Source organism: Falco punctatus, assembly GCF_963210335.1.
Source record: "Falco punctatus genome assembly, chromosome: 7".
Classification (NCBI taxonomy): Eukaryota; Metazoa; Chordata; class Aves; order Falconiformes; family Falconidae; genus Falco; species Falco punctatus.
The window spans coordinates 3,638,807-3,647,527 of NC_137587.1; positions in this window are offsets into that span (position 1 = coordinate 3,638,807).

The following is an 8,721-nucleotide window of genomic DNA, read 5'->3' on the forward strand; positions in this document are numbered from 1 at the left end:
AGGATCCTTAGCCAGCCAGGGCGAAGGGCTGTAGCAGCAGCAAGGTGGGCTTCCCGGGGTAGGCGGTGCGGTGGATGTCACCGGTGGCCGTGGTGACAGCAGTGTGCTGGCAGAAACAGCAGCCACGCTGCTCAGAAGCACAAAGTGCTCTTGCCCGGTTTTGGGGAAAGGCACTTGGGCCAAACTGGAATCGTCGTAACCAACTGCTGCTAAGTGGAGCTGCCTGAACTCCGAGGAGAACCCATTGGCTTGCTGGGAAAGTGCCTCTGCAGGTCAGCTGGGGTAGGTGGAGGTGGCTGCAGGACCTAGAGACAGCCCAAATGTGAGAGGATGGCAAGTTTGTCAGAAACCACTCAATCCAGTTAGTATTATGTCTGAACTCGTACTTTTCTGAGCAAAGCTGATTTATCTGGCTATAGTAAGTTCTTGAAATTCAACATGAATTTAGATCATAGTCATAGTATTCTCACAGTCATAGTATTTATTCTAATAAGCAACTTTTAATGTTAAAACCACATTTTCTAAGTTACTTCAGTTGTATATTAAGTTCTTCAAAGAAGTAATTAACAGGGGCAAAAATAACACAAATACCAGGAAAAAAAAAAAAAAAAAAGAGGGGGAAGGGGAAACCCTGAAGGTTGCAGTGAAAAGGAACCTGGGTTACATCACATCAGTTTATTTTGTCATGCGATGTGTATGAGACTTCATGGTGGCTGGATCTCGAGTTCATTCAAGCTCTGAGACAATTCTTCTGAATCCTGCTTATGGATTTACCTCATTGCGGTAAATGTGTCCTTTCCAACCCAGCCAAACTACTGGATGCTTAGCGAGCTTTTTTTTGACTTCCCCAAAACCATAACACTTCTCCATACTGTGCAGTGGGTCAGGGTTGCTTATGTTAGTAATAAAGATGTGAGAGGTTGAGCACAGATTATAAGTATTCCTCTGGACATATAGAGGAGCAAGGTGGAGCAATACAGAAGAATGAACTTGGGAAAAAGATGAAAAAAAAAAAGAAGGGAATGGATGGAAAAGACTAGTGTAATGGAGGCAGAAGGAAAAGGAAGAAGAGTTTAATGTTTCCCATTGGATGGCCTTGTACAACATAACATTTAGTTCTTTTCTTTGTTCAATTCAATACTTAAATACATATGATTGAACCAGTAGAATGAGAGTTGATGGTGTACTACAGGACATTGTTTGAATTTTAGTGGCCAAGTATGTCCTGATGGAAAAAAAGAGAAATACACATAATTCAGTGCAGGGTTTATTAGCTTTAATTCCTTGTTTTAGTTGCAGACATGTGGAATCATGTCAGAATATAATGTTTTTGAAATGTAACATTTTTCATATGAGTAATATAGCTTAGAATAAAAACTGAGCGCACAGGAGCAACATTAATAAAAACTGAGAATTTAATTCATTCCATACTGCTTCCTGAAACACATAAATCACTTTGTAACCAAGATGAAAATTGTGCAAAGAGCTAGCTAATTAATGATGATTTTGACTTCTAGGGTTGAGAAGATTCATAGGTATCACTGCAGTAATGAAAGAAACTTGTGCAGTTGTTCTTCCTGGTCTTAATGAACAGAAAAAAAGAAAACCATGAATATAGCAAAGGACGAAGGAATATTGATTGTAGTTACGGGGAGGAGAAGAAAGTAGTAACATCAACTAAAAGTGTAAGTAGCTTGGTGTGCTGGTTTTGGCTGGGGTAGAACTCATTTTCTTCACGGTAACAGCATGGGGCCACGTGTTGGATTTGTGACCAGCGCTGTCCCCGGGGTGCTGCGGTGCCTGCTGAGCAGGGTGACACAGCGCCAGGGGCTGCTCTGCCCCTCCCCCCTCCCCACCGGCGAGCGGGCTGGGGGGCACCAGGAGCTGGGAGGGGGCACAGCCGGGACAGCCGCCCCCGCTGAGCCCAGGGGTGTCCCACACCCTGTGGCCTCACGCTCAGCACATACAGCGGGGGGAGGAGAGGGAAGGGGGATGCTGGGGGCGATGGCGTTGGTCTTCCCCAGTCCCCATCACATGTGCTGGAGCCCTGCTGCCCTGGGGATGGCTGAGCACCCCCTGCCACGGGCAGCGGGGAAGGAATTCTGGGTCTGGCTTTGCTTGTGTGTGTGGTTTTTGCTTTCCCTGTGAAACTTTTTCTCAACCCACGAGATTTCTCTCCCTGCTCCCACGAGGGCAGAGTGAGCAAGCGGCTGGGTGGGCCTGGGCTGCCCACCAGCTTAACTCACCACAGATGGTAACAGTTAACAGGAGGAGCAAGCCCAGTCCTTCTGGGAGCAGGTATGCTGAGTGTAAAGCACCTGAAAAGCTTTACTCTAATGTAAGCTCCTGGGAGAAACTGGGGAAGAATCAGTACTGCTCGGGACATGAAGCTGGATACTGCAGAGGTTAAAGAAGTGATGTGGAAGAACGCGATGCTAGAGCAGCAAGTGAAAGGTCTGATCGTCGAGAGAACGTGCAGGTGGAAATGGTTTATTGTACTTTGGGGAAGTGATTGCTTGCAAAGAAATCAAAAGGTAAAGCATGATTTATTTACTTATTTATTTGTTGGGGTTTTTTTTTTGGGGGGGGATGGGACGACGGATGGGACAGTAATTGAGTTGTATTCTGATGTACTTGGAGGCTGCCCAAAAGCGAGCTGTAGCCTGCGGAACTTGCTGCTATAAATGCTCAAGGAGAGGAGCAGCCCGATTGAAGGATGAGTTGGACCTGCTGGTGAAACGTGTCATACACGTGCTGGTGCCAACGTGCAGCACGGTGTGGTGGCTGTCACCAGGCAGCATCGCGGGTGCTGGTGATACCCTGTGGTTGGTGCCAGTCCCAGGAACAGAGCCTGGCTAGGGCATGAGGAGGCGGCCAGCAGGATGAGTTTGGGGATGAGGGGCTCATCAGGCTAGGGGCTGGGAGAGCCTGCTTCGTTCAGCATTATAGATGCCTGTGGATCTATATATATACACCTATGTAGATGTATGTGTATGTTTTTATATTGGGAAGAGGACAACACAATTAAACAAAAAAGTCGTTGCAAAGAAAACTTAGTATAAAGCAGCTGTTAATAAATCCAGGGTGGATGAAAGCTCAGTGTTTGACCTTTTGTTTTGAGCTCTGAGTCTGATGATTCCCAGCCCAAGAGCTTGGGCCAGCTGGGAGCGGAGGCTAAGAGGGTTCTGCTGGCTCTGTCCCCAAAGAAAAATGGGATTTTTTTTCTCTTCTATAAAGCCTGGCTAAACAGACCAGAATCGCCACCTAGTGAGGATAATCTCTCAGCTCACTCCTTTCAGACAAGCCTGCTGCAAATACAGTTGGGACAATCACCTCTGCAATATTTTGCTGTGTTTCTTTGAGTGAAAATGCTACATTACACTTTGCAAGAACAAACCAAGTGTTGAAGCAAAAATGAATTTGTTGAGGTGACAGGAAAGCGGGCATTTTCCAGAAAATATGTATCCAGGTGTCGGGATTGCTACCACCTCTTGCTGCAATCATTAAGGTTCTGGCTTTAATGCCTTTGGAGGGTATTTACAGGGGTCTTGAGTGAAGGGTGAGACTAACACCCGCGCTGGGCACCTTATGCCTCCTGCACAGGTAGTGCTTCACGGGGTCTCAGAGTTCTTGGTCCTGGCCTCTCTGAATGAATTGCTAAAAATAAATAGACTGCATAATTGGCTAAAAACCCAAAGAAGCATCCAGATGTGGTTTCACTTGTGATATGTCTGTAATGAATTAAAATGAATGCAAATGAAAGAAAAGAGAATCCTACACGAACCAAGTAAGCCTCCCCCTCCCCCCTTTTTTTTATTTTTTGGCGAAAGCTTCCAGTTAAATCCATTTTGCAGGTTCCTTTGGCTTGACCTGAGTGACTGAACAGGCATTTGTAGTCTGCAAAACTTTTCATAGCTACCAACTTATTCTTGAAGTTTATACCTTTTTATTGTTTCTACCCCGATGCCCTTTGTGGTTTCCTTCCTGTTACAGTAAAGAAATAAACTGAAAGTTAAGCTTTAAAAAAAATGATGCATAGTAAGTCACTGTTAAGATTTTATTAAAAAATAATGACATTTAAAACATACCATATTTTGGATCCTTTTTCCCACCCCTTTTCCTACATTTAGGTATTTAAAATTCACATTGTTGAAACTCTTTGTGCAGTGATAAACATAAAACACAAGAAAAGGTAAAGGAAAATAATAAACAGTAACCTCCAGACACAAGAGCTGTGGCTGTCAACTAACCACAGGAAAAATTCTGAAGAAATCATGAGTAGAACAGTGAGACAGGAAAAAACTTTCTTTGAGAAAAACAGAACTGTTATTTCCCTTTACTTCCTTTGGTAGAGATGGAGTTGTGATGCTTACTGCTGATAAATTTTGCTATATCTTTTTGAAAGTGCGTATGCCAGGCTCATGAAAAGTAAAATGTTGGCTCTACTAGTGATGTAATAGGGATCAAAAAAACCTTCAGGACTGAATTTTTCCTTTCCAAAAGGAGCTAAATTTAAGCTGGTAAATGCTACTGCCTACATTTATTTCCTGCTTTCCACAAAAATAATCAGCCTCTAAGTGTGAACCCTGAGTGATGAAATGCACTACTCAAAGAGATCATGGGGATATACAACAGCCGCAAATCTCAATGTGAGGCTAAACGTTGAGTCATGGCAATGCCTTCAGAATATGTTGTAGTATCTTACTACTTTGGTTATATTATGAGGTCCCATAGTGGCATGTGGAGTGGATTGAGCCACTGCATTGTGCACCATCAGCCGTGCAGCTGGGGCTGGGGGGGGGAAGACTTGCACTGATCACATCAAAACAGGTGTCCATGAAGTTACAACCTGTATTTCACCCGCTTCTGGCCCTAGCTCTGTAGCAACTGTCAGTGCAGAATTGTTTCCCTGTACAACATTTCAGTATGAAGCTCTTTCTTGGGTTGGTTACGCTGCACAGAACCTGTAGTAGTTTCACAAATGCCGACTGAGCTGGCAGACAGCCACGTGTGCTCATTCCCTGCATGCCAGGGCAGCAGTCATCTGAAGTTTGACCTTTTCTAGGCTTTTTGGCTGTGCTGCATTCTGAGAAAGTGCAGAATCTGTACTTTACTGAGGATTACTCATTGTGTTGCGCTCCATGAGGATAAGCAAAGAAAAAGGGTGAAGCCATGTGTTTATTCCCTCATTCTGAGAATACAATGAATTTCAGGAATTACTTCACAGATCTTTGGCATGGTAAGATTTTCTCTTGCCCTCTAAGAATTAGGGCTTTTCACCTTTCTTCCTATTCAGCAGTCCTTGGATCTCCTAAGGTGAAAAGATACCCCAGAAGGTGAGTTGCCATAAGGCAGCCCACTTTGTGAGACCCTGGAGATGTCATATGTGAGACCTGGCACCTCAAACTGGGATACTAGTAGGAGCAGCGGGGCATCAAGGGAAGGAGAGGACAACAGTGGGAAGAGCTGTGTCCTGAGCCCACTGGCTGCCCACTCTCATGCTCAGTACCATCCGCAGAGTGTCTGGATGGACTGCAGAAAGCTGAAGTGGAAGGGACCGTAAGAGCTCTGGAGCCAGGAGGGTGACCTAACGTGGGTGCCATACTGCTTTGGCTCCGTTTTCCATCTGTCATCTAGTGGTCCATTCCAGGGAACACGAGGGGAGGACGCATTGTCATTGGAGTTGTCTCTTCCAACCCCACCTTATTCCTTTGCATCCATTGGAGTGGAGCCACTAATCTCTGCAGCTTCCCCAGAAGACACAATCTCCCTGGTCATGCCGCCTCAGTCTCACCCGTTATTCCTTATTCCAGAATAAGGAATTCTGCTTAAGCTGTGTTTATGGGATGAACTGCATGGAAGGTCTCTTCCAGCCCAAACCATTCTGTGATTCTACGCAGGGTCAGAAAAATAGCCGTTACTTTGCACAGCTGTTGTTAAAAGGGAGGAACAGTTTGAACAGTGAGAAATGACAGGTAAGGTTCAGTTGGGATGAGGTAAAGCACAAGTCTGGAGATATGAGAACCGGTTCTTGGGAGAAGTTTGTGAAAGTTGTTGTTTATGATAAATGAACTCCAGTATCTCACCTGAAGGGCAACGTGCGCCAGCCAGATCTGAAAAGCCATAGAGAAACTGTGAAAAAGCATGAGCTGCACCCCTGTCTTGTGTACTTTATCTTCAAGTGTAATGAAGTTAAAACTAAATGTGTTGTTTATACATCTATATGTGTATGGATGTATACACATATAGATGTATATGATATGTACAGCATCTGGGTGTCCTTTTACCCTATCTGCCGCCCCCTCAATTATTCATCCAGCAACAGATCTTGACTTTACTAAGTAAACAAAACTATGGAAAAGCAAAGAATCTTTTGTTCCTAGTATTGAATCTTTAACCAAGTAGTTGCTATAGCAATAACATTTCTCAAAATACTAAATTTAAAGTAACAGCTCCTGAGAGCTACCTCAGCTCTTGTAAGAACATTTTTTTCTTTCCAATTTCTCCCACAAGCCATTTAAAGAAGCTGGGAGTCTGTATTCCCATCACCAAAATACTCAAAGTTAATTTTAAAAAACAGAGAAAAAAAAGGAATGACTTATTTTCCCACCTTTTTTTTTCTTTTTTTTTTTCCCTGGCAGATATTTCACACCTCCATTTGTTTTAGCATTCCCATTCCACATCAGTGATGTGATTACTATGTATGTGTGTGCTCTGATGCTCAGTGAGATGCTATGGCACACGTGCTCTAGCTGTGCTGTACGCAGGCTGCAGGTGACACGCTCTGCTGCCTGTGCCGCTGGCTTGGCACAGCCGAGGATCCGTCAGGCTTGGGCAGTATCCTTGTCATTCGCCTGGATCAGGCTTTTTACATGTCATTTGACACAGCATTTTCTTTACTGGTTTCTGTTTAGTAGTTGTTGTACTGTTTGGTTGGTTTGGTTTTTTTCCCCAAAGCTGCAATCCAGAATGGATTTTATGCCTTACGAGATTTAGGTGAAATAGTTTTAATTCACAGCTAAGGAGCCAAAATCTCCCCGTGTCAGCTTAGGCTAGCAATTTATTGGTAAGGCAGCTTGTGGTGCAGCAATAGAAGAAAAAGCTACACAACATGCACAAAGTGTTTTGCTCTCTTGCCCCTTATCAGTGCCAGAGCATCACTTATCAGATGCTGCCTTAGGTCCGCACTGTTGGAGGTGCTGCCGGTGCTGCGGAGCAGGCAGCCTGGGGCAGGGGCAAGCTGCATTCTGCAGGGTGCTGAGCACCGCAAGGAGCTGCCATCTCACACGGGAGGAAAACCTGGGCAATAGATAACACTGATCTGGGGGTGCAGCAGCTGCCCCAGCTCTGGCTGAGCTCAGAGCCACGCTTTGCCTTCCCTCCCCGCAGCCTTGCTCCGGGCCAGCAGGTCTCTGCCACTGTGGTTGCGCTGGTCCCAAGCGCCCCGATACTCCCACCTGCGTTACCTTTCTGTTGTGTGGAGGTGGGGAGTACATGAGCAGTTTGCTCCTTTGCCACCTGAGAAAATGGAGAACAAGGCCAATAGCGCTGCTGATAAATTTAGTAAGTAATACGGCAAGTGGCACATGGCTAAGCTACAGCCCAACACCCCCTTCTCTACTGGCATTACGTTCAGCGGGATGCTGCTGAAGACTGTCACTATGCTTATCAGAATTATTTTAGTAGCGTCATTCTCCGTCAATGGAAACAGGAAGTGGAATGTATCAATCTCATTTTTCAAATTCACACTTCACTTTTCTCAGTGGCTCTGATGTTGGCTGTGTTAGAGATTCCCCCCCACCCCCACCCCCCAAAAAAAAAAAAAGAAAAAAAAAAAAAAAGAAAAAAAGGTATGCAAGAGTCTCTGTTAGCATGCAACCGTGTAAGATGGGACTGACCCTGCTGACATTAACAAAGCAAAACCGTTGTGTAGCTACATCAGAAAAGAATAATGATCTGCATCGTGAATGTGTGATGCAGGTCGTGGCTAAGATTCTAAGAAGAACAGATTAAATGAAGTCTGAAATTTCACCAGCTAGGTCACTGAGGTTCACTGAAAAGTTCCCAACTTAGGAAGCTGGGCTGTATCTTTGCTGGACTTTTGGCAGACGGATTCTGCTTTAAGTGGATTATTGACATATAAATTCACCTCTGCTGTTATTATGCTGACAGCAACATCATTTTGGCACTGACATTTCATACCCTGTGGATATTAACTAAACGACCATCACAGCCCTTTTAATTATCCATATTCTTATTTTATAGATTGGGAAGTGAGATAGAAACTACAGTGACTCACTGAGTCCATACACTAATGATTTTAGGCATTGCCTGTGAGGAAAATGGAATTTGAATGCACCCATTTCTTCTTGCCATTAAACAGAACAGGTTTTACACAATCTAAATGCCTGTAAGGAATGTCCTTGCTTTGGGAAGAGTTCCTGTAAATTTGCACTTGTTTGTTGCCTGCAGAGCCATCGGGAGTTTTAAGTGGAATATTCAGTAACAACAATACAGTGTGTGGATTAGCGTCTGTGTGAAGACATTTACTTTTCACAACACCAGTTTTGTGTAGTGAAACATACCTCTCCTGTAATGCTGCAACTTTATAGAGAACATAGATGTTCACTTTCATATGGTAAATTTGGTCCAGCTGGGACAAACTAATTTGGAAAGACCATGAAAAAACGTGTTAGTTTTCAGCTATGTAAGAATAATGAG